Genomic DNA, 27,150 nt, shown 5'->3' on the forward strand with positions numbered 1-27,150 from the left:
TTGTAAGCGCAGAAGGATCATGGACATTAATCCAACACCTCTATTCCAGTCTGCTTCAATCTATTGGTCACTTACAATCTTTTTTTGAGGTCAAGTTATTCTATCTAAATCTGAACAACTATTTTGTTAAGAATTTTGTTTTTCTAAACAACCAATGTGAGATGACATAATTCCCATAAGATACATGTATTATCTATTCAATTGAATTGTACATTTTAAATATAATCAATCAGTGACTAGTTTGTATTGAATGGTGCTTAAAAACAGGGAAAATATGCTTTTTTTTCCTTTTTAATCTGGAAAAAATAAGTATAAAAGTAATGAGTGTTCATTTCTGTTCTTATTTCTTCTCGGAATAAAGTATATGAAACAAAGATGACAAGATTACAGAAAGAAGGGAAGTGTAGAAGAAGCCTTACAAATTTATTAAGATATGAACACTGAAATCTTTCTCATTTTTTATAGAAAAATAAATACTAGATGGAATAGACATAACAAAATGGGCTTGAGTCGAACAATAGTTCACGGGGAAGAATTTTACTAGATTCTGATACCTTAGGTAGGAAGGCATACCTAAATTAAGAGGTTGGAGTATTAAAGCACACAAAATGAGAAGAGAGCTAAGCACATGTACAATTAAAGTTTAGACAATTTATATTTTTAAATGCCAGTTGATTTATGTTGCTATGTTAATTCATTTAATAGGAACCTTGACAGGCAATTGGAAACGTACCTTAAGGAATCATTCCACAATGCAAATTTGTAACAAAAGAGGCCCTTTTTCAACTTGACATTAGGTTTTCAATGAATTAATTGCAAATTTTAAGAATTATGAGATATCCTAAGTTATTTATATTAGGAAATGAACAGAAAAATGTAATTATTTTCCCCCTCAAATAATATTTGAGGCCTGAAAAGAAGCTATGAACTATGTCATATTTCTTGTATCTTTCTGACAGTTTGTAATTACTTTTAATGCTGCTGTTCTCTACATTATTAATGCTAATCTGTCATGACAGGGGCTGAAGAGAACCAATGATTATATGCCTTTTCACCAGCAAGGCTGGTTTTAAATAAATGTCTTAATCACAGGAAAATAGAAGATAAGTTACTTTAAAGGAAATAGAGCTTAACCTTCTTCCGGGTTTCTGCCATCTCTTAAAATAAATGTACATTGACAACAGTTGAGGCAGGATGACAATCTATGCAAAAATTTCGGCAAGTGACATCGTGTGATGACATTCAGTGATTCACAGACTCACAGAGTTGTAAGGTGTCTTAAAAGCTCGTCGACTGCAACTTGCCTGCCAACGTCTGAATCATCTCTATTAATCATGGCCAATGGCTACCTCTTCTCTGTCAGAGATGCTCAGAATGACAAGGAATTCATTTCCCCTAACAGCACTGCTTTCTTCCTTATTTTGAGTCAAGATATTACTTTCTGCACATTTACTTACTGGTCTTAGCTCTGTCTTTTAGAAGTACATCGGACAGGCAGGTCCTCTTACCCAACACGTTTGGCAACTGTTGCTATAACTGATATTCATTCTTGGTCTTCCCATTTATAGGCTAAACACATCAACTTCTTTTAATAAGACCCATGATAGCAGAAGTCCTGTCTTTTATTCACCTATTTGTCTCTTGTGTCTAGCACAAAACAGATACTGAATAATAGCTGGAAGAACAAATGTAAATTCTTCTCATTTTCTCTAGTTTTCCATACTTTCGTTTTCATTTCCAATGACAAATAAATTTGAGCACTCTTTTGCAATCTTTGGCCATTCCTACTCAAATTTTTCTGTCAGATGATCTCACCCAAATTAATCAAAGAATGGGAGACACATTCCTCAATTACCCTCTCCTCCACATTGACACCTATTCTTCTTCTTCTTCCATTTATTTATTTATTTTGAGACAGAGTTTCACTCTTGTTGCCCAGGCTGGAGTGCAATGGTGCAGCAATCTTGGCTCACTGCAAGCTCTGCAACCTCTGCCTTCTGGGTTCAAGTGACTCTCCTGCCTCAGCCTCCCAACTAGCTGGGATTACAGGTGCCAGCCACCACACTTGGCTAATTTTTGTATTTTTTAGTAGACATGGGGTTTCACCATGTTGGCCAGGCTGGTCTCAAACTTTTAACCTCAGGTGATCTGCCTGCCTTGGCCTCCCAAAGTGTTGGAATTACAGGTGTAAGCCATTATGCCCAGTGACACCTATTCTTACTTTCTTTATACCACCACCTTGACTTATCTCTCTTCCACTCCTTCATCAATTATATGTCTTCCAGTCTATCATGGATCTCTCCACAGGCACTCCTTCAGCTTACCAATATGCTTAAGCTGCCTTCCTTAACCAAACTTTACCTCCATCTTGCCTTCCCCTCAAAAGCTGCTACCTTTCATTACTGCCAACACCTACAATCATTTTCTACAGATGTATTTTATATCTCCTTCATAAAATTATCAGTATTTCATTGCTAACATGAAAGCAAGAAACGGAAAGTACCACCCAAAGATTTTAGATTCTGTGTGTGCTGAAAATGATTAGTGAGAGTGGACTACAAATAATGAGGTGTCAATCAATTGAATTTAGACACACATGGAAGGGCAGAATCAAATTCTATTGTCTAATAAACAAATGTTAACACTCTGAAAAAAACTTTTGTTTTTCAACATAAGCATATTTATACAGACATTGGAAAAATTCTTATCTTTCCCTAAGTTTATTTATTGTAAAAACAGGCAGAATTTCTGATGGTCTAAATTATGTTTCAAAACCAATTAAGAGGCATTGTTCCCTATTTTAAAGTTATGTATCAAAATTAAATACTAACAAGACTCATATCTCACTTTAATTTTCAGCTTGGATTAATAAGCTCAGAAATCAAACTTCTAAGCTGGGTGCTGTTGCTCATGTTTGCAATCCCAACCCTTTGAGAGGCCACGGCAGATGGATGACCTGAGTCCAGGAATTCAAAGCCAGCCTGGGCAACACAGCAACATACTAAAACCACAAAATAGCCAGGCATGTTCGGAGGTTGGCTCCAAGTAGCACGCCAGCTACTTGAGAGGCTGACGTGGGAGGATCACCTGAGCCTGGAAGGAGTTTGCAGTGAGCCAAGATTGTGCCACTGCACTGCAGCCTGGGTGACAGAGTGAGACCCTGTCCAAGAAAAAAAAAAAAAAAGCAAGCAAAAGACAGAAAGAGCGAGAGAAAGAAGAAAAAGGAAAAAATAAATAAAGCTTCTGAAACAAAATACATTGTTCTGTTTGCTTGTAATTAGCTTCTCTTAAAATCTCTTTATGTTTTATATTGTTTTGAAGTTCATTAGTTCTTCACAGTCAATAAAACAAGATCATGCTGAATGCTTCTTTAGAGTGAGAAGTTGTATTAGGGAATCAGAACCGTGCAGAACATTTAACAGTGATTAAACTATAAGGCTTTTACTTAGCACTGGGATAACCACTTGATGCAAATTATTTCCTCAAGTGTTGTAAGGTATGATATTGCCTCCATTGCACAAATCAGAAAATAAGATTCACAGAGGATAAGTAACATGCCTATGGTTACACAATGAGTAAGGAACAAAGGTGAATCACAACTTGGCTCCTTATTCATTGTGTAACTGTAAGCGTGTTACTTATCCTTTGTGAAACTAATTTTTTACCAACTCTGAAACTAATGCTTTTAACCACAGCACCATTCATCTCCCTCATGTATTATTTAAACTCAATTCCCTTGGATTAAGAATTAGGGCATATAGGTGCAGAAAGATGAGTGGTTTATGTAAGTCCACATACACTGTAAATAGTAAGAAACTGGATCACCATTCAGGCCACACAGCATCTAAGGGGAAAAGATGCTTACCAATCATCCTAACTCCTTTCGCAGCATCCATTTTCACTTGGAAACCACTGGAGCTCTGACCCGGCAGCTGTGGTAAAGTAGAAAATGATTAGAAACTGCACTTGAAGGATAAGAAAGAAAAGATGTCTCGAGCTTGAGTCCCACAACTTTATTTGCCTAGTTGCCTAGTTCCTTCCGCTTTGCACCTCACAATACAATCCCACCTTTAAGAAGCAGAGAGGAACTAAACCAAAAAAATGTTTGTAATGTTTCATGACTTTTTTCTATTGGTGTATCTTTAATAGAAGCCTCAGTTCTTGAGGAACATAGCAGTAGCAGACAGAGCACAAGAGGAGAAGAGTTATTCAGGTAACCCCTCCCCTGACAAACACTAAATCTGTCTCCTTCTTAAAGCAAAAATTTAAATTAAATTAAATTAAAAATCTACAAAGCCCATACCACTGCCAAAGCCATAGAGAACTTATGCTGAGTTATACAATTGGAAGACATTTTTGCAGAACACATTTGCATTTGAAAGTACCAACACATCCTAAATGCGCAGCATATGTACAGATCTGTGCAGTAGCAATTAGGAACAGAAATAACCAGTGCAACTGAATTAGAGTTGATGAGGTTTCAGTGTTGAAGGCAGCCACTTCCTTTACATGACTAATCCCTGCTCATCCTTGGGGTCTCAGATTAGATGTTGCTTTTTCCACAAAGTTTCTGTAGACTCCCAGAGATGGGCTGTATGCCCATCGAATGCATTTTATCTTGCATTTCTCATTCCTCATCTCTTTTGTCAACTGCTATCAGTATGGCCAGTTTGCTTCTCAATCTCTCTAACTAAACTGTAGGAGAGTTGGGACAATGTTTGTCTTGCTCATTATTGTATCATTAGTATGTCTCACAGTGGCCAGCACTAAGTAGTTGCTTGAACGGTTTTGAGTGCATTAAGAATAAGCAGTAACGGAATGCAAGACAACTGCTTACAAAAACTAGAAAAGCTACCTATTATTATATCAGCTCCAACTATAGAAATCCAAGAGACTAGGATGTGATGTGGTAAATGATAGACATACAACAGAGTCAGAAATAGGGGAACCATGAAAAAGGAAAAATAACAGGCCATACCATGGTACTACCATACTCATTTCTGAATAAGAACTCTACTCAAACACTATGATTGGACGCATTGGTAACTGCATAACAACTTTGATTTGGTATTAACTTACCATTGCTGTCTATCCATTATCCATTGGTCCACACATCTGTTTCTCTGCTTACCTACCTATCTGTTATCTAACTAGCTATTCATCCATTCATCTATTTATTATCAATCATCTGCCTATATTTCCATCCATCAATCCACATGTGGTGGGCAAAATTCTAAAGATGACCTCAAATTTGCAGATGTAACTAAGATTACTAATCAGCTGCCCTTAAAATAGAGAGAGTATTCTGGATTATCTGGGAGGACCCAATATAATTGCATGAGTCCTGATAAGAAGAAAAGAGGATGCAGGAGAGATGCAGCAGAAGGCAAAAGCGAAGGAATGGGAGTAGGGGGCAGCATCCTTCCTCATCAAAAGCATGAGGAAGGATGCAGCCCCAAGAGGCAAGGAGTGGTCTCAGCTGACAGCCAGCAAGGATATGGAACAGCTGCAAGGAACTGAATTTGGCCAACAGCTTGAATGAGCTTAGAGAAGGATTTATCCCCAACGCCTCAAGGAAAGGACACAGTCTGGCTGACTTCCTGATTTTGGCTTATGAAACCCATAGCAGAGAAACCAAATCTAGCTCGCTGGATTTTTCACCTATAAAATTATGAGATAAAAACCTGCACTGTTTTAAGTCACTACGTTTGTGGTAATTTGTTATGGCAACAATGGAAAACTAACACACCATCCATCAATTCACTATCTATCTGTCTACCTACCTACCTGTCCATCCATTATCGATTTATCTAGTTTCTATACATAATTTAACCTACCTATTGTCTATTAATAGTATCTACCTACCATCCGTTTTTCTTGCCTGAACTGGCTCAGTTCCCTTAACAACAGCATCCTCTCCCTGACATCCCGCCTTGCCCCTAAACACATAAGGACAGTGCAACAGCCACCAGAAAGCCTGGATGGTGACTCCTTCAGTTGTGGGACCGTTTGCAACCTGCACTTTCTCTGGTATCACAGTTCTCCCGTAGCCTTGCATCTAACTTCTACACTATGCTACTGTCCTCTGCTTGACCTTCCCTCTAACAGCCTGCTGGGCACTGGGTCCTTACTCCTGTATGCTTAATTTCAGCCAATAGGTAAGTGCCCACTACCCCATCCTTAATCAGCTCAGGTTCATTCACTTCGGTTACCAATGCTCCAAGACCACGGTTGTGTGGCAAGAACCCTAAGACATAGTTCATAAACTTCTATGAATGGGATCACTTGTGTTCTAATGGATCTTTCTTTTCTCTTTATAAGATCTGATTTCAAACAACTCTTTCAACTATTATTAAGAGATACTCAGAACAGGAAACTGTCACTTATATTCCCCTTTCTGTAACTAAAAAGTTTTACTCCTTAGAGAACAGTGCCAGCAAAGAGCCAAGGGATGTAGTGGATATGTTATCTCTCACAGCAACACTTAGGACATATTTCTTTATAAAACATACTGTGCTGCCCTTCTAAAATGACATATCAGATCTGAAATGAGAATATAAACCCAACTTCATAAAAGAAGTGATGTTCTTAGAAATATAGGTCTTACAGCATATTACTTGCCATATTAGATATGAAGATTTTATATAAATATATAAACATATATACATGTGTTCATTAAAATATATATGCATCTTTATGCCAGACATCAGACATGTGCACTTTTACCTGCATTTCCTATAACCCTCACGAATCACTAAGATACATCCTGCTATTATCCTCATGCTATAGACGAGAGGTTAAAAAATTGTCCAACGTTGCAAAGCTAGAGCACAACAACATTAGGATGTAAACCCAGGAGTCCAAACCCAAGCTCATTCTCTCAATTACAGTCGTGTCACTTAACAATGGGATACATTCTGAGAAATGGATCATTAGGCAATTCCCTGTTGTGTAAACATCACAGATTATAGTTCCACAAACCTAGATGGTGAAGCCCACTACACACCTAGGCTGTGTGGCAGAGCCTATTGCTCCTGGACTACAAACCTGTACAGCATGTTACTGTACTGAAAGCTGTAGGCATTACAACACAATGGTAAATAATTGTGTATCTAAACACAGAAAAGGTAAAGTAAAAATATAAGAGATAAAAATGCTGTACCTGTGTAGGGCCCTTACCATGCATGGAGCTTACAGAACTGAATGGCTCTGCATGAGTCAGTGAGTGAGTGGGGAGTAAATGTGAAGGCACAGGACGTTACCGTACACAACTGTAGACTTTAGAAACATGGCACCCTTAGGCTAGACATTTATTTTTAAAAATTATCTTTCTGCAATGATAAATCAACTTTAGCTTATTGTAACCTTTTTACTTTAGAAGCTTTTTAATTTTATTTGTTTGACTCCTTCATCACATCACTTAGCTTGAAACATAAACACGCTGTACAACACAAAGGACACCAACATATCCTTTCTTCATATACTTTTTCTACAAGCTTTTTCTATTCTTTTTTTTTTTTCACTTTTTAATCTTTTTTTGTTAAAACACAAACATTAGCCTAGGCCTGTGCAGGGCCTAGATCATCCATATCACTGTCTTCCAACTCCACCTCTTGGAAGGTATTCAGGAGCAATAACAGGCATGGAGGTGGCATCCCCTGTGATAGCAATGCCCTCTGCCAGAAAACCTCCTGAAGATCCTGCCTGAGGCTGTTATACAGTTAACTTTATTTTGTAAGTAGAAAGAATATACTCTAAAATAAGGCTAGTATGTAGAAAATACATAAACCAAGTAATATATTTATTATCATGATCAAATATCACACACTGTACATAACTGTATGTGCTATATTTTTAGATGACTGGCAGCACTGTCAGTTCGCTTACACCAGCACAAACATACCAACGCATGAGTCATATGTTGGGCTGCAACATTGCAACGACTATGATATCACCAGGTGACAGAGCTTTTTCAGCCCCATTATAACCTTATGGGACTGCAACATATATGTGGTCCATGGTTGACTGAAACGTCACTATGCAGCACGTGACTGTGCTACACTACATTTTGCTCATATCACAGTGGGAATCCCAGTGTGATGACAGAAGCACCCTTGCTCTTGGGGTGAATCACATCAAATCCCAGCCCTTGTTTGTAAACTGAGGGATACAGACCTCATATGGTCTCTTATGCTGTATCTGGCTCTTAACGATTTGCGGTTCCCTGGAGCAGCTGTGCTGGCTGGGTCTCTCTCTACCCACAGTATGGGAAGTGCCTGGTTAGTGCATATTATCATTGTCCTTTCTCTTTTCCGCACTAATCTTCTGATGTCATGCACACCGTTGTCCTTCTCTTTTTCTAAAGATCATTTAACACTCCATTTAGTCACCCTTGATAATGCTCTTCTTTCCAGAGGTGTAGCAAGAGAAACAACCTTTAAGGTGATTTCTCTGCACAGAGGGTATGTCCAGAACTGGAAAGCATCCAGCCACTATTCTGTTTCTGGACCAACTAGTGCAATGTCAAGAGCAGAAATAAGCCAGTCCAGTGAGAGGCAATCATGTTCACCAGTTCTTTACTAAAAAAAGAACCTAACAGAAAATAGCAAACTGTGGCTGACAATTCTTGCTTCCAGCAACACCTCAGGAACTATCCACCTCAACTCCCGAACCGCTGGGGGAGTAGTATGTCAGGACAGGAAATGCATTTCATCTAAATCGTCAACTCTAATCAGTTATGAATGGGTTCCTGGAGTTCTGGGGTAAAATGCATTGGAAGATGGGTCTCAACTCAGCAGGAAAGACCCCTGATCAATTAATGATGTCTGCAAGGGACAGAGGGTTAGAAAAGAGACAGCAGGCTCAACGTCTATTCACAGATCCTTGAAAAATCAGTGATGGCACAGGTTTTGTAATTAAATCAGCCTAGGTTCAAATCTCTACTCTCTCACCTACTAGCTATATAATCCTGAGCAAATTTACTAAACTTTCTGTCAGCAAAAATGGAATAGTCACGAGAATAAAGACCCACTAAGTCATAAGCAATTATCACAAGATTCCCCAAATAAAAAGCAGTGCAAAGAACATTGATAAATATAGCAGGGTGGAAATGATACTCTCTTCCTATCCACCCTTGAGATTGGGGCAGAAGTCACAAACTGCCAGTCATAGGCCCAATCTCACCTTGAGATCTATTTTATTTGGTTCATGTTGTGAGTTTGCAGTGTTTAATGAATTTTGGAATTAGTTGCCAGCTTATTTCAGAATTTAAATAATATATCTTATTTCTTTTAAAGTATTGGTCTGACAACATTGGCCCCATCCCCACATGGCAAAAATCCATTGAATCTAACTAGTGACTACTTTCTTAAATAATTCCTGAAACATTTTTCCCCCTTTTTCATTGTAATATATGGCATATGTTCAGAAGAGTACATGAAATACATGCACAGTTTTAGGAGTAATTATAAAGCCAACATCTATGTAACCAAATTCCATGTCAAGGGATGGAATATGGCTCGCACCCCTAGAAGATGCATATGTTTTTCAGATCACAGTCTCTATCAGCCTCCGGGGATAGCCACTGTCCTTACCTACAAGAGAATCATTTTCTTGCTTTTCATTAAATTTTTATGAGGTAAGTATGCATCCGGAAACTACATAGTTTTGCCTGTTTAGAGAGCAATATGTATATGAAATCTCATTGAACATCTTCTTTTGGGTCTAGCTACCTTTGCTGTACATCAAGGTTTGCAGTTTCACCCAGCTTGATGGGATTTTATTTATTTTCATTGCTACATGGGTCATGCACTCTTTAGGTTCATTCTGTGTCATCCTTCCACCTGGCCCTATTATAGACATTCGGATTTGTGCTTTTATATCAGGACATCTAGCTTCCCTGATGCAGAGAAATAATTACAATTATAAGCATGTTCCATCCTCTGACCACTCCAGCCAAGGCTTCCATCTTGTTCCACAGCCCCACTGTGAGCCTAGCTTGCTGATATTCCCTCCAAGGCCTAAACCTAAGGATGCTTAGTCTGTACAATTTCTCCTTCAGATGCTTTCTCCATTCTCAGGGATCTTCCAAGCTCTTCCATGAAGTGACCCAGTAGCCAAGGCTAACCACCCGCCATTTATTGGTCTCTTTCTCTCAACAAGGAATTAAGGGATTCGGTGAAGCCAGAGACAGATCATCCCTCTAGCAGCACATCGGGCAGCTCACAGCAGCTCCAGCCATGGCTGTTTGTCATTACTGTGGCTTTATGAGCCTTTGTCCAGCTCTCAATCTGTGCTGACAGCTCCTCTGCCAACCCAATTTGAATTAATTTGTCAAGCAAAATTTTGTGAGATAATATATCAGCTGCATTGCTGAAATAAGATCTATGACTGCTACTGTGATCCTTTCATCTCCTAATTTAGCCATTCTATCAATAAAAGCAATCAAGATTTCTTGGCAAATTTTTCTTTATAAATCAGCTTTATAGGTCATGGATCCACATTCTTCTTGATGTTTATGGATTTTCGTTCCTAATATCTGTTCCATTGCTTTACTACAATAGAAGTGAGTCATCTAAGACAATGAGATTGGGGTGCTTTCCAATACACTTCTGGCTGTAAAAGTCAGTCTCAGTTTCAAGTATGCTGAATGGGCTATTATACCAACCCTCTGTGGTAGGTGGAGAACCCAGTCCCAACCTCTCAGGCTGGCATACAAGGACCTTGACCACGTCAATGCAACCAGCTACCTCCCACACCCAGTCTCATCCTTGTCATGCATAAATGACATGAAAAGGTTCAGGTGTCATGTTAATCCTCTTTTCTTTGTCTGTGATGTCCCTTGTGTCAGTTAGGACTCTATAGTTTGTGACAGAAAGCCAAGGTACCATTTGATCAAGGCTCCAGAAAAAAGGCTTCGCTTTCTTTCTCATTCTCTCTCTCTCTTTTCAGTCTACCTTTTGCATTCCTAAAAGAATCTCAATGGTACACTGGATGGCTTTTCTAAATTTTCCCCTCCTTGTATGTTATAGAATTATGTATCTATAGCAGAAATTCTCAAGCAGGGGTGATTTTGCACCCCTATAAGACATTTGGAAATGTCTGAAACATTTTTGGTTGTTACAACTCAGGGAGGCATGCTACAGGCCAGGCATGCTGCCAACATCCTACCATGCACAGGATAGCTCCCACTACAAAGAATTATGTGGCCCCCACTGTTGATGGCACTGAGTTGAGAAACCCTGCTCTGCCCTTTGCTCTGCAAATTGGCAGTGAACCAATTTCTCACCTCCATTAGATCCAACAAAATGCTAGGTTTGCTATCCAGGCCCTACCTGGCCCAGTCCCACTTGGCTTGAATACATACCTGGCCTATACAGGGATGCTGCACGTGACTATGCACAGAAGTGCCTGACTGGGGGGAGAGTGGGACTGATCCCAGGTCTGCTGGCCCACTGAACATGTGGTGACTGCAGAACTGTATCTGAAAGAAAGGAAAAGACCTATTTCTCCAGTTTTCATGATACCCAGGAGTGGCAAAAAAGGAAGCCAGGCTCTTTCTTGCCTCTCTGGCTAGGATTATATTTTCACTATTCAAATATCTAGCTAGTTTGTGTTATTCTTTGAGATTTTTAAGAAGGATATAATGAACCACCTGTTGTATTAGGAAGCTGACCTGGCTTTATTCCACCACCTGGAAGACGGGACATGTGGTACACAGATAATCAGCCTCTAAATATCACTCCTTTGTCCCTCTCCTTCTGAAAACCCTCACCAGAAGCTCATGGTCATCTAAGAAGAACCTCATGCTCATTGTTACAGGGTCAGGATCTTTACCAATACTGTGGCAGCAGGCAGAATTCTAAGATGTCCCCTGCACCCTGGTGAATATGCTCTGTAGAATCCCTGGGCCTGTGAATATGATGTCACTCCCATGACTGTATTATGTTATATGGTTAAAGAGATTTTTGAAGATGATTTTGCAGATGTCCCAAATCAGTTAACCTTAAGATAGGGATATTTTCTGGGTAGGCATGACCTAATCACATGAGCTCCTAGAGGAGCTAAGAGCAGGTCCCTGGATGGCAGCCAGCAAGGAAATGGGAGCCCTGGGCACCACGAACTGAATTCTGCCAATAACGGGGGTAGGACTGGGAGCAGATTCATCCCTAGACCCTCCAGGTAGAAACTCAGTTCAGCCAACACCTGGCTTTCACCTTGTGATCCCTGATCAGAGAACCTAGCCATGTTATACTGGACCTCTGAGCCACAAAACTATGAGCTACTAAACGAGTGTTGGTTTAAGATGCTAGATTTGTAGTTACTTGTTACACAGCCATGGAAGACTAATACATCTATCAAACAGGCCTCTCGTTGCAACTAATAACCAAGGCCCTTGGCTGACCCAAAAACAGTCTCCTCTTATTCCTACTTTCTTCCCACACCACTATAGGTGTAGATGATTTACCTGAGACTTTGCAAGCTCAGTCACACCTAAATAAATTTTTTCAGCAAAAGACCAAAGGAGTTTAAATTTCGGAGTTTAACTACAGTTTCCTTTAACACTCCATTAATAGTCAGGATTGCCCCTGACCTCAATCACCCACTAAAGTTCATTTTAAAAGCTTAAAGCAAATCATTTCAGAAACGAGATGCAAATATAATATCTAGAAAAAAAGCAATCACCCTAAAGCTGTGAGCTTTATTTGGGTGCAGCAGGATTTCATGGCGGTCCCTCTTGATTATTTAATATTCATTTCATCTCCACTGGAGGCTGTGAGGCTGAATAGAGATTATGTCTCTGGATTGTTAAACATGACTCTGGAATGCGTGCCTGAAACACATTCTGGTTGCTAGAAGATGTAAGATAGAAGAGGCAGAGTGCTCTATGCTGATGTAACTATTCGAGCTTAGCCGCAGTAAGAATTGTAAAGTATTTAGGGCCAAATGTTCACCTACCTGCAATTTAAGGAATACTTAAAAAGTTATCCACCAAGTCCCACTATAATTTGAAAGATATATTGAAAAGTAGTATTGGGACTTGGGAGAAGATGTTTTGATCATGAATTAAAATTTCATAACATGATGACAGTATTTTTGATGGTACTTTTGTCTGCCTGTGAAGCATTTCCCTTGAGTTCAGCCATGCCATTTGCATTTTCAATATTCAGTTGTTTCTAACTCATGCCCAGATTTTTTTTACCATGTTTCTATTAGAATCAAAGAAAAGTATTTCCAGTTCCCAATTATTTGCTACAAATACTCCTACTATAAGTTGTTTTTAAGCTGATTATCACAAAAAAATGTTCTTTGTCTCTTGGAAACAATTTTGTAAAGGGGTAAAGGATTCCTGACCAATGATAAGCATTAGAAAAGTTATAATGAATATGTTGTAAAAGAAAAGATTCATCATAAACTCTTCCAGATAATTAAAAACTTAGAGAAAATTTACTTGTTTATAAAGTAAACATAAGCATACTATATATACAGATTACTGTGACATTAAATTTAAACCAATACATTGACCATTAGTCACCAATTGGGCTTGTTACTTAAGATATAGAAAACGTTTTAAAGAAGGCTCGGAAAGGAGTTCAGGAATTATTAACTAAATGCGAATTTCCTCCCCCCACTTACAAGTTTCTTACAGTGAGAGATAGTGTTCAGAATCACATCGATTGTCACAAAACTATCCTTAACTTCAGAATGACTTATTCAATAGTGCATTGAATCAGCTAATGTGTGTAATGTGTATGTGCCCATGCACGCATGTATGCATGTGTGTGTACATGGCTGTGTGTGCATGTGAATGTGCATGTGGATGTGTGTGCATCCATGCATGTGTGTGCATAGTGCATGCATGTACCTCTGTACATTTGTATGTGCATGTACATAGGAGAATAAGAAGTCTGTTTCCTCCTTTTCTGATTTCCCTGCATTCTCCCCAACACCCACCCTACCCAACCCCCTGCCTCTTCACTCCTCTCTGTTTTCAGATCCCTGTAATGCAAGTCCTCGTGGAGAAATGTGAAGAGGTGAAGAGGAGAGGAAGGCAAGACAGTATCTTGAGTTGGGAATAGCATGCAGAGTGAAGGATGAAAGAAAAAGGTGCTGATATTGGCTGACTATGTAGATATAACTATGTTTTGTATTTTGAAAATACTACAATATTTTCTTTACCTCCTGCTTCCTCTCTGCTAAAGATGGACCCAATATATAGCTCAATCCAGTAGGAAATCAGATAGCCACACTGGATAAAATTGAATAGGCAGAATAATAGAATTCTGAATATGGAAAGTGGGACTAATCCCTGTCCATACTACATTTCCAACAGTCTTAGAGGCTTTAACTTGGAGTTGTACTCATGTCAATGGGGTGAGATGGAATGTGATAGCTACTGTGGTTAGTTTGTTTTTCCTGACTTTAGTATTCCTCTCTTTTACCCTTCTTCAGTCACAGGAGTGGACAACTGACCTGATCTCTCCTATTAGAGTACCCTGTTTTTCTGAACACAGTGACTAAGCTGGAGTGGGTATGATTCCAGAAAGGCCAGTCCAGTTTCCTCAGTAGAACTGACATACAGATGATGGGAGAGATAAATTCCATTTACATTGGTATGAATAGCCACATGGAAATAACTAACCTGATAATTGTGAAGAACTAGAAACAGGTAGACAGAACAGAAAGGGAATGGATAGATGGACAAGAGGGTGGACTGATGAATGGACTGATGGATGGATGGATGCATGGATAAATGGACCCTCCCTTTTCCTCCCCACATTTAAAGGAGACAGAGGTGCCAATAACTGCATATCAAAGCATAAAAGGATCTCCCTCCAATCTAACATTTCACTAGGATCACAGACCTTAATCAAATTCATCAGCTACTTTAGCTTGGTTTTCCAGTACTAGCAACTTTAACTCTCAAAGTTCCAGGGAGATTTTTGTGAACCCCTTACCTTGAGCAAGAAAAGGTTTTGAGTCATAGGCCCTGTCTTCCAGCAGCCCTCAAACCCAGGGCCATCATGTTGCATGCTTCCAGCATGTGAATGGGGCCATACTACATGTGTCCAAGAGGTAAATGAGTTCACTAGTGTTAGGCAAGGTGGTGGCCAGCCCCACCCTCTGACCCATTCTCGGGAGCAATTCTTTCATCCCTTGATCTAAGTCTCTTCCCAAGCAGAACCTCGCCTCTAATCAAATAGACTTTACAATGATCTTTTCCCATCAGAACTTAAAACAACCAAATTTTCGGATAGGGTCCTGTCAATCCTTTCCAAGTGATCACTTTAAACTAAACATTTTAGACTAAAGTGACCACTTGAGACCACACAAGCTGGGATCCTAGTCATCTGTTTACATCTCATTTTCTACCACCTGCCCCTCTGGTCTCTGCTGCCAGAATTTGGCAGACGAAGTACTTGGTGGACCAATCGCTGGTCCATGGAGGGATCAGACAGGGGCCTCAACCTCTCGGTATTTATGCAGGGACTTCTAAGCCCAAGCAAGACAATGCTCACTGAGAGTAAGGAACAGTTTAAAATCACCTTCTCAGAACATCGCCACCAATCATGTGTAGAACTCCTTTAAATCATGGTTCAAACAAACAATTAATTTAAAAAAAAAAAATGATGTTTCAGTCAAGGAACTAAACAGTGACTGGATGTTTGAGGATGGCAAGTGGATATTGTCATTTTTAATGGTACTGTGACTATTTTTAAGAGGTTTTATCTTTTAGAGATACATACTAAAATATATGTAGACGAAATGACATGATAGCTGAGATTTGCTTCAAAATAAACCACGACGAGTGAAAGAGGTGGAGAGAAGTGAGTGGAGTGGAGACAAAACACATCCTCTGACCATTGTTTAAAGTGGATGATGGTTACCTAGGGCTTCAGTGCACTGTTCTGTCCATTTCTGTATATGCTTGAAAGTTTTCATAATAAAAAGTTAAAAAGTAATTTCAGGCATCTCAGGCATCTCATTCAAGATTCTGGAGTCTCCTTATTGCAAACAAGTAGATATGTCTACATTAGCATTTCCCAGTTGCAAAAAACTTAATTGCATGATGGAAAGTGTTTTTAAATGTCTAGTTCCCACCAAAAATATACAAGAAAATCAAGCTCTGTACACAATGCCAAGCAAGCTAAAGAAAGTGATGTTCCATCAAACCACAGAGACTCAGAAAATGTCCATTTATGCTGAAACTAAACGAAGTTTCAGCAACATCACTGCCCAAGCCAAAACACCATTTCTCTACCTTCTGGAATCAAAGAAGAGGGTGCGGTTTCTAATCAGAAGCAGATACTCAGACCCTTGAATGTATTCAGTAACAAGGACCTTCGTGATGACGCAGTTTCTTCTCAAGTAGTCACTTTAGACTAGATCTCCATAATGTGGGCTTTCAGTGCCATCCGCCACTTCACATCCATCAGATTAGAAAAGAGAATTCAAGGATTCTTCCAGATAGTGTTTGGAGACAGGAAGAAGTACTTGTTTCAGACCTGTTCAGTTACGGGTCTTTATAAGAAGCAAATCCACATGAATGGAGGGCTCAGGGTATCTGACATATATCTGCCTGTCTCTCATTTACGTCTAGCAAATTACTGTGAATGCATCACTGCCATCCTCTCAGAAAAGGGAGTCTCTGATTGGTTTTACATGTGGGCCTTAAAAGAGATAGTTGAAATTTGTGTGTTGAATAACTCCCCTATCCACTGCACATTATATTTATTGACCGTGAGGAAGATGTCATCGGTGTGGCAGACAATCATCTGAACATGGCTGGACACAGAACCTCTCAGAAATGTTTACCTTTCAACTCCACCTCTGCCCTTCAGGACTCAGTAAGGGAGACAGATTGGTATAGTAAGCAGAGCTCAGCCTGGGAGCTTGGAGCTGGCTCTGAAAAAAAGAGACACCATCTGAATATCTCCAGCTGTGTCCCTGGATGTTGGCATCTCTTCTCCTGCCTGTGTAGTCTCTGACACTCCCTACCCTAGTCAGCTGTGAGTCCTGAAGAACCTCAGCCATAAGATACAGCTGTCTTCCATCCCTATTTCAGCGCTACCCCGGTATCCCGAGCAATAGATGCCCACATCCGACAATGGGATGTAGGTTTCCTCTCGGGTTTCTAGGCCTGAGATCAAGCATGGTGGGCTCTTGGCACCGTATGTTCTCCAAGCTCTTCCCCAGCCTCATCGGCTTTGCCTGGTTAGCTTTCTGCCTTTACTACCTCTCTATCAGTGGTTCTCCACCTGAAGCATGCATCAGAATCAGCCAAGGGCTCTTACAACTCAGATTCCCACTCTACCCCCCAGAGCCTCTAATTCAGTAGAATCTGCATTTCTAATGAACTCCCAGGTAATGTTGATGCTGCTGGTCCAAGGACTACCTTTTGAGAACCTGTGCTCGAGCTCTTCTTGAGCCTGGAGCCTTTCCCTGAATGTCAGTCTCCTTGGTTGGTGCTCTCTTCCTCCTTAGGTTGGACCTTGACCTTAACCCTAGAAACCTCATGACCCTGATTCAGAGTTATTATCAAGATCATTATCAAGATCATTAGCCTGACTCAGCTTCAAGATCTCTGCTGGCTCACGTTGAGACCTCTACTTAGACAACATCACATTAGCATGGTCACCAACCTTGAAAAAGATAAAATTTTCCATACTTTCTAGGACACTGTGATTGGAGTTGTTGCTACCGCCTCAGTGCCTATCCTAGGGTCTCACTAAATTTCATAATTGCTGTCCCACCCACCACCAGTTTCTTCCTACCCTGGAGCCCTACTGCTGAGGTTCCAACCCCCAAAACAACCAAGCTGACGGGATAGTGTTCCAACTCTCTACATCCCTCTCCAATTCTCAAACTCAGATCTCAGCCTGCCAAACTGGCTCTAGTGCCTGTGCTGATGATTCATCTTGTATTTTATTATTATTATTAACAATAATTATTATTTACTCTTCCAGGACAGAGAAGGCCTCAATTCAAGCCTAGCTGGATAAATGACTATCTGGAAGGAATTTGGCCAAATGCCCTTACTCCTCTGGGCCTCAACACTCAAAGAAATAATCTGTAGATGCCCAGGTTTTCCCTGCAGATAATCTGAGTCCACAGGACTGAGAAGGGACCAAGGTTTTGCCATTTTCTCAAAGCTTTCTTGGTGATTACAATGCACATCCAGGGCTGAGAGCCCTTGGTCCAGCCCTCATTTCACAAATACAAGAACCACGACTGCCAGAATAGTGACATGCTGGAACTTCACTGGAATCTGGAGCTAGGATTCTGGCCTCTTGGTCCCTGATTCAGAGATTCATACGGAGATGGACATAGATGCACCATCCCACTCCTAGTCAGAGCTGAACAAGAGCAATGGTTATCCAGCAGGGCTGTGCCTCAGAAACACCTGTAGAGCTTGTTAAATGGAGATTTGGGGTGTCACCCCAGACTCCTGAGACAGGAAGATCGCCAAGAGGGTTAAGAAGTGGAGGGTGATTGGAGCTCTTGCTACTGGCAAGAGTGTGCTTTCCTCGTCCTCCAGCAAGCATCCTCCAGGCTGCAGCACATTCTCGCTTTGAGCTGGGTTAGGATGCTGGCTCTGATTTTACCCTCCGTTCTCTGGCTGCAATGCTCTGATTAAATCTCACATCTGATACTGACTTGGGCTCCAGTTTTCAGATTCTTCTTGGCATCTTGGCCTAGGATCTTCATCTTCTCACTCTTTCTTCCCAGCTTCCCCAACTGTGGGGCTTGCTGCCTCCCTTACACAGGACTAGATTCTATCATTTCTGGGCAGACCTTCAAAGGGTTCCCCTCTCCACATGAAAACAACCCAAATTCTCCACTCAGAGTCTTGCAACTGAACTCATTATACACTCTATTACCCATAAAGGCTTCAGAGGCTATTAGAGAGAAACAAAAGTTCCCCCAGTGGTTTCCATAGATGGTCTGAAATGTTTATCATTGTCCTCAAACAACAGTAAGTCACAGGGACATATAATTCGCCTTCTGGTTGCTCACTGGTTTATGTCATTTATTAGAAGCTTTTAAGAACTGGTCTTCCCAGACAGCCTAATGTACTGATGGAGGCACACTGTCCACTTTCAAAAATCAGAATCACATCACTGTCGAGTAAATATGTTCCTGTTACATTATGGAGGCTAAAACTTGTGCTCCATTCAGAGAAAAAAATGGTGTGTGTGTGTGTGTGTGTGTGTGTGTGTGTGTGTGTGTATACACGCACACGGACATGTGTGTATGTGTCAAAGTCCTCCCATGCTTGGGGAGGGTCAGCTAGGGTTCTGCTATCTTTCAGTAAAATGTGGCAATTTATTTGTGGAAATCCCATTATAGCTAATAGGAGTTAAAAAACATTTAAAAAGATAAGGATGTCTAGCCATTTCAAGATTATTTTGTGAAATGCACCCTGCTAAAAAAGGCATGAATTTTGCTAAGAACATCACAAATCTACTCATACCAATTCTACTCACATAAAACAATTAAAACTAAATAAATCTGATACCAGTGCTAAATGCTTTTTAAAGTCTCTTTTTAAATACATTGAGCTTAGAAAATCTCACTACTAGGAAAACACACAATGCACACTTAGACGTCAATGGTTATTCTCAGGCATCCCTCTTTAAAAAAAATAATTGGAAAAAAATGTATATCAACTAAGATAGTACTATAATTTATAGAAATGGATACTTCAAACATAAAGAACTTTCAAACTGAAGTAAGTCATATCCTTGGACCCGTCCTGTTCAACATGTTAGCAGCATCTTAGTAAAGACATGGAAAGAATACTTTTCCAATTTACAAGGGAAACAAAACTGAGTGAAATAAGCGATCCACTAGACAATAAAATAAAGATGATTCACATTGATTTTGACAGCCCTGAAGAAATGGTACCCTTTACTAAAGTAATTCTATTCTACCTCTGAAAATTGATTCTAGGAAAATAATCTTAACAATGTTGGGGAAGGAAAGAAAAAAGAAAAAAGAAACTACAGCATAAAGATGTTCAATACAGTCTTATTTATAGTAGTGGGAGCAGTCATGACATGCAAATATTGGAAGAATGCTACAATAAATTCTAATACATTCATGTCATGAAATATAAGGCTATGATATTTATGAAAAGTTATATAACAAAATACTAATTTTATTGCCAAGATAAAAAAAATCAGGATACAAATCATAGGATCAAAAGCTTTTTCTTTGTTTGTTTGTTTGTTTTTAAGACAGGGTCTCACTCTGTCACCTAGGCTGGAATGCAGTGGCACGATGTTGGCTCACTGCAACTTCCATGTGCTCAAGCCATCCTCCCACCTCAACCTCCCCAGTAGCCAGGACCAGAGGCATGCACCACCACACCCAGCTATTTCTGTGTATATTTAGTAGAAATGGCATCTCGCTATGTTGCCCTGGCTAAACGTTTTTTAAATGTTTAAGACACGTAGGGGAAAAACAGCTAGAAAAATATAGCAACCTGTGTTAGCAGTTTATTCATTCTTCATTCAACACAATCATTTACTTTTTCCATCATCTAACATGTATTAATGTTGCATGGGCCAGCACTTAGGGGGTGATTTATATTTTCTTTTACTTTCTACTTGACTGTGATTTACAGTTTCTTTGAATACATGTGCATGAGGCTGCAATTTCCTTCAGAGGATCCATTTATAATAGGATCCTCCCACTGAGCTTACAAACAAGCACAGGATCTCCTCTTTCTTTTAACATGCATGCCTCACCCCTGTTTTCAGCTCCCCAGTTACCTCAGGCTTCCTGCTCTTTCTCCTTTCCTACGATGAGAGATGCTTATATTTACCAACTGACTGCACGCATTATGAGCCCCACAGTGAAGGCCCACCGAGGGCTGCAGACTATTTGAGCTAGTTCTACTCTCCCTTTGATTCCCAACCCCACCCCCTCCACCAACAAACAAGAAAACAGAGCTTTCCCCAAACCAACCATCCAATCGCAGGCACACAATCTATCAGTACCACCCTTGAAAACATATGTAAACCATGTGGATTAAAATAAGTAACAAAGAAGGATGCTAATCACACAACTTTAGAAATGCTCAACATTTTCCAGGTCACCTAAGCTGGGGCTCTGTGGGTTATAAGAAACCTAGGACCCAGGGCATTGGCACACACTGCTTCCACTTCACAGAATATTCTCTTCCCAGATGTCCACCTGCTCACCCCACTACTTCCTGTCTTTGCTCAAAGATCCCCTCTCCACGATAATATTTAGAACATTTGACCATGCCCCACTCCCTCATCCCAGCACCTCCATTCCCCTCCCTGTAATTATTTTCTCCATTGCACTTATCCTTTTCTTACATGCTATATATTAATACTTCACTGATCTTATTTACTATTGTATTTCTCATTGCCTCCCCTATCACTCAGTACCTCCTGGACTTCAGAGGGACAGAAGTATTTTTTATCTTTACTTTCTGAGGCTGTACTCGCTTCCCCTAGAATACTGTCTTACACATTATAGGCACTCATAATATTTGTAGACTGATGATGAAAGAATGATGCAATCTCAAGGAAAACAGTAAGCTATACAAATCATGTGTTCAGCACTTGCCATTTGCAGAGAACATTTCACATATAGTATCTCATTCACTCCTCTCCAGAACCCTATGAGATGAGTAATACTATATTCACTTTACAGATGGAAAAATTGAGGAGCAGAGAAATGAAATGGCTTTCCCAAGGTCACTTAGGTAGTATATTGATTTGCTCAAGCTGCCATCACAAAGACTAAGTGGTTTAAACAACAAAACTTTATTTTCTTGCAATTCTGGAGACCAGAAGTCCAAGGTCAAGGTATCAGAAGGTTGGTTTCTTCTGAGGCCTCTCTTTGTGGCTTGCAGATAGCTGTCTTCTCTTTGCATGTGTCTGTGTTCTAATCTCTTCTCATAAGGACACTGGTTATATTGGGTTAGGGCCCACCCTATAACTTTATTTTACCGTAATCACCTTTTCAAAGGCCTATTTCCAAATGTAGTCACATCCTGAGGTACTAGGGGTTATGATCTGAACATATGAATTGTGGGAAGATACAGTTCAGCCCATAACAGGTAGCAAGCAGGTCGTAGTGCTAAAATTTGAATGTGAGTTTCCTGACTCCAACCCATCCCGTTCTTGCTCCACTGTCCTCCAGATATCCTAAGGTAGGCCCTGACCTGCAGACCTGGCAATCACCCCTTTACATGAACAGTCCACACTGCCCTGTTTCCTTCCAAAGAAGGGGATCTCTTCCCCTCCTCTATAAATGCATCATGCCCAAGACAGACAGCATAATTTCCCACATCCTGAGAATGTGTGTGACCTAATTTCTCCTCCTGACTTGAATCTTATTAATCCAGTTCCTCCAGTGGCTAGGATTCCATTGTGAGTCGCATGGGGATCATCTTCTGAGCTGTGTCATCTGCACAGAGCATCCCTCTTTCAAACGGCTCCCGAGGCAGCAAACAGGCACTGCAGACATCCACAGCCCAAATGATCCCCAGAGGAGCCTGCGATGCTGCTCTGGAAAGGCGGGTGAGAATTTACCCAGAGTTAGGGCCTGAGATGACCAAGGCTCCAATTGTCACCAGGCTGTTCTGTCACCCCAACTCCCCGAGGTTATCATGTTTCCTCTCCCAAATCTAAAATAAGTAAATGCATTTTGTATTTCCTATTTAAGCACATTTATTCATCTCCCCCACAGTGGTGCTTCCATCCTGAGCATTAGACTGTTTTCCCCCGGCTCAATCAGACATTATCATCCCAGGCTCAGACCAGGCCTAAGCAATGACACTTTGTCATTCATTGCTTCTCAGCTCAGCTTCCACAGTGCTATTAAAAGAACACAAAAACTGGACCCTAAAGTGGTCTCTTCCCACCATCTAAATTTACAATCAAATCAGACTGACCAGGGAAATTAACTTGATCAATTGATTAGGAATTAATTACTAAGAAAGCTTTAAAGAGAAACTGATTGGGTTGGTACAACCAAGCTTTGGGTCATGCTTCTGATGGGAACATAAACTTATTTTGTAAACACTGAGCCCCTCCCCAGACTCAGACACCAACTGAGCCCTGGAGTTACCACAACAAATACAACGTGGTCAAAGCCCTCAAAAAGTCCACCATGTTGTAGAGACCCCATCAAAGTTCAGGATGGTGAGAAACATCCTTGCCTATGGTATGCAGTGGCAAAAGAGACCTGGAGAGAATAGTCCCTCACCCTGGAGGAGTTAGCTAACTGAGCTTAAAGAGGATGGTGTCAGGTGGAGAGGATACTGGGACAGAGATCAGCAATCACAGCATGATGAGCTCTAAGCCACTAGGCTGAGTGTCTCCTGTGGTTTTATCTCATAAGCCCTCCACAGGCCCCCACATGATTAAAATACAGCCTCCAGTAGGGGGTCTGTGCCATGGGATCTGGTCCAGGTAGTTCTGGGCAGCAAGTGTACACCTCCAGCTTCCCCAAAACACCCATCCACACACACACTCATACAACTCTCACACTCTCATACACTCACACACACACACATGCAAACATTCACACACATGCATGCACTAACACATACATTCACACACTCATACTCACATTCACACACACTCACATACATTCACACACATGCACTAACACTCATACATTCACACCCTCACTTTCACACACATGCGAACAGTCACATGCCCTCACAGTCATGCAAACATTGTTATGTTCACACATATCACATGCATGCTTATACTCACACACATTCATGAGTGTGCACACACATGCTTTCATTTTTCCTTTTAACCTCACACTTAATTTCAAATTGAGGTGGGCCCCAAAGATAATAGGGACACCGAAACAAAAGAGGTTTAACATAAGGGCTCATTTTTCCCAAGACATCTTTCTCAAAGCAAATCTGATTTTTTCCAGGACTCTTTCTATGCCAATTTGAGCCTGTTGTCAACACAGATATCAGGGATCCTGTGAAGACATGAGTCACATTGCTACAGTTTGGATGTTTGTCTCCCGAAATCTGCATTGAGATTTGATTCCAGTGTTGGAGGTGCGGTCCTAACGGGAGGTGTTTTGGTCAGAGGGAAGAAACCCTCATGAATAGATTAATGCCCTCCTTAGGTGAGGCAGAAGGTATATCAGTCCTCTCTAGAACTCGTTATTTAAAAGATCCTGGCATCTGCCCCCGTCCATCTTGCTTCCTCTCTCACTAAAGGACTCCTGCATACATTGGCCCCTCTGTGCCTCCACCACAAGTGGAAGTGCTCCAAGGTCCTCTTCAGAAGCAGATGCTGGCACCATACCTCCTTTCCAGCTGCAGAACCATGAGCCAAATAAACCTCTTTTCTTTATAAATTACCCAGCCTCAGGTGTTCCTAAGGAATACCTGACTAAATGGTCTAAGACACAGATCACAGCGCTTTCTGGTTCCAAACCTCCAGGGGGTAAAATGGCTCACAAGGTCCTTCAGACCTGCCCTATTACCTTTCTGGCCTCTTCTCCTACTCTGCTCCCCAGAGGTTCAGACCCCTGCCCTCCTTTCTCAAAGCCTCCAGGGTTGATTTCATCTGAGGATGGCTGTCATTCTGGCCACACCACCTGCTCACCCCATGACCAGAAAGTGTCTTCCCCCAGATAGCCACAGAGCTGACCCCCTTCACTCAAATGTCTTTCTAGTGAGGCCTCTCATCACCCTGTTGAATATCGTGCCACTGTCTCTTCCACAGGCTTCTATCTCCTAGTTCTGTTCTGCTTTTGTTCATAGCTTTTATGCCATATAACATGAAGTAGACTTTTGCTTCATATCTTTTTTTTTCTTCCATTAACTTAGGGAAAAGGCAAGTTCCCAGAGGACAGTAACTGCTGCCGATTTGGGCCACAGGCATTTTCCCAGCGTTTAGGAGAGAACTGGACCGCAGACAGCTCCACATGCAAATAACCAGCAGGAGGTGGATCCATTTGCCCTGAGGCCCTTAGGATGAGATACAGAACAGGGAAGTCCTCTTTACACATTGAGGTTCCAGACAAACCCCTCCTTGGAGGTTATGAGAGAAAGGGATGAAAGGTGGCTGTGTACAGAGCTCCTTCATCCAGGGCAGCAACTTTTGCATTCCTTTTCATCTCTTTGAACATGCACGTAATATTGCATCTAATGTAATGAAAGATTTTCACTGATTTAGACAAGAGTTTAGACATTGCCTTGAAAAGACTATGAAGATAAAAAGAAATAGACTGAAACCTAACTCTACTGCTTATAATGGTGAGATTTGGGCCAAGTCACGTATGTTCTCTAAGCTTCAGTTTCTCTATTTAAAAAATGAAGATGATGCCTACTTTCAGGGTGGTATTAACACTATTTAGGCTGGGCATGATGGCTCACTCCTCTAATTCCAGCACAGGTTGAGGCAGGCAGATCGCTTAAGCTCAGGAGATTGAGATGACCAGCCACCACAACATGGCAAGACCCTGTCTCTACAAACAATTTAGAAACTAGCCTGGCATGGTGGCATGCACCTGTAGTCCCAGCTACTCAGGAGACTGAGGTAGGAGGATCCCTTAAGCCCAGGAGGCAGAGGCTGAAGCGAGCTGGGAGTGAGCTGGGATTGCACCAGCACACTCCAGCCTGGGCGACAGAGGAAGACTTTGTCTCAAAAGCAAAACAAAACAAAACAAAACAAAACAAAAACAAAAAACAAACAAACAAACACTGTTTAACAACTTGGTAAGTCACAAGCACCAATCAGAACACATGATGTTAACACTGAAGGAGATAGAGGATGACTGTCCTGGCATAAGCAGAGGGTCATTAACGGATGGGTCCCCATGTCAATCTCACAGTCTCCCAATAACCTGGAGCCTTTGATTCCTCTAGGAGAACTAAAGATGTGGGAGTAGGACAAGGCTAATTCAGAGTGAGCAATAAGAACCCAAGCCTTTTTGTAGCCACCTTTGAAGGGCTGATGCAGAATGCCCTAAGGAATGAAAATCCAAAACAAAAGGTCCAACCCACCGTCTTCCCATAAGCCCTTGCCAAAGATTAAACAGCACACCCCAAAGCCACAGACAAGTCATAATACGCCCACATTTTATCTGAGTCATATTGTCTGCAGCATAATTAATGTTTAAAAAGCATTTCTGCAATAAAATGTCTCCATGATAACCGGCATGTGTCATGAGGATGCTGTGGCTGTGTTTAATTCGATTGCAGAAAAGATTTCTAGTTAGTGGAGCATCACCACCAATGGCCCCTTACTGGACACAGCCAAACACAGCCAAGTGACTGCATTTCCAATCAGAGGCAGAACCTGGGACCGACAAGTCCCCCGTGAGTGCGTTTCCTGGTTACAAAAGCCCTTTGTTCACAGTCTGGTTCTGTGAGTGTGCTTTCTCCCGATGTCTCACAATCACTGGGCTGCTTACCAGCATCTCCAAGGAGGGCCTTTGCATGAATGTTATAAAGGAATTCTCGCCTGAGATTGCCTGATGCAGACCTCTGTCGACTCATTCTCTCAATTTGGCAAGCTGATGAAAAGCATCAATTATCTCAAAGCACTAAAGTTTGACAATTTTTTCATGAAATGAATATTTTAGTCCCCACATAACAATAGAGGCAAAATGAGTTGGAATGAGTGAAAAATGGACAGAATTAATTTCTTCTTGGCACAACAGATTTTCCTTTGCCCATTCCTTTCTCCTCTTCACTGCTACTTCCCTTGGAGTCTTAAGTGGAGAGAGGGGGGATGTTTGTCTCACCTATAATTGGCAGGTGCATAGCTGGGACTGATAGAAATGGGAATGATTTCTAGACCTAGAAAACATGATCGACTAAGTATAAAGAAAATATCTCCCTTGTCCCTGGCTCAGCTATGAAAAAAGACCAAATATCCAGTCCTGTACTATGACTGCAGTACCACTGTGCATGTTTTTCAACCTTATTCATGACCAATAAAAACATAACATTTTACTACTAAAAAGGAATCAGAAGTTGCATATTATTTACTCTTCTATAGATATATAAGTTGGATCAAGTTTATGATGATCCCTGTAATGGAAGTGTGGGAGGAGGACAAGGCTAATTCGGGGTGAGTAATAAGAACCCAGACTTTTTGTAGCCATCTTTGAAAGGGCAAA

General features: G+C 41.0%; 1 long non-coding RNA gene across 1 annotated transcript in view; it reads right to left on the reverse strand.

Annotated features, from left to right (window-relative positions):
* Window positions 1–3,670: 3,670 nt before the first annotated feature.
* The window catches only part of LOC141585403 (uncharacterized), a 275,319-nt gene continuing 251,839 nt past the window's right edge, over window positions 3,671–27,150 (reverse strand). The window contains exon 4 of the long non-coding RNA XR_012518847.1: window positions 3,671–3,932. This is a non-coding gene — a long non-coding RNA (uncharacterized LOC141585403). The remainder of the gene's footprint in view (window positions 3,933–27,150) is intronic.

This window comes from Saimiri boliviensis, chromosome 1 (genome assembly GCF_048565385.1).
Source record: "Saimiri boliviensis isolate mSaiBol1 chromosome 1, mSaiBol1.pri, whole genome shotgun sequence".
Taxonomy (NCBI): domain Eukaryota; kingdom Metazoa; phylum Chordata; class Mammalia; order Primates; family Cebidae; genus Saimiri; species Saimiri boliviensis.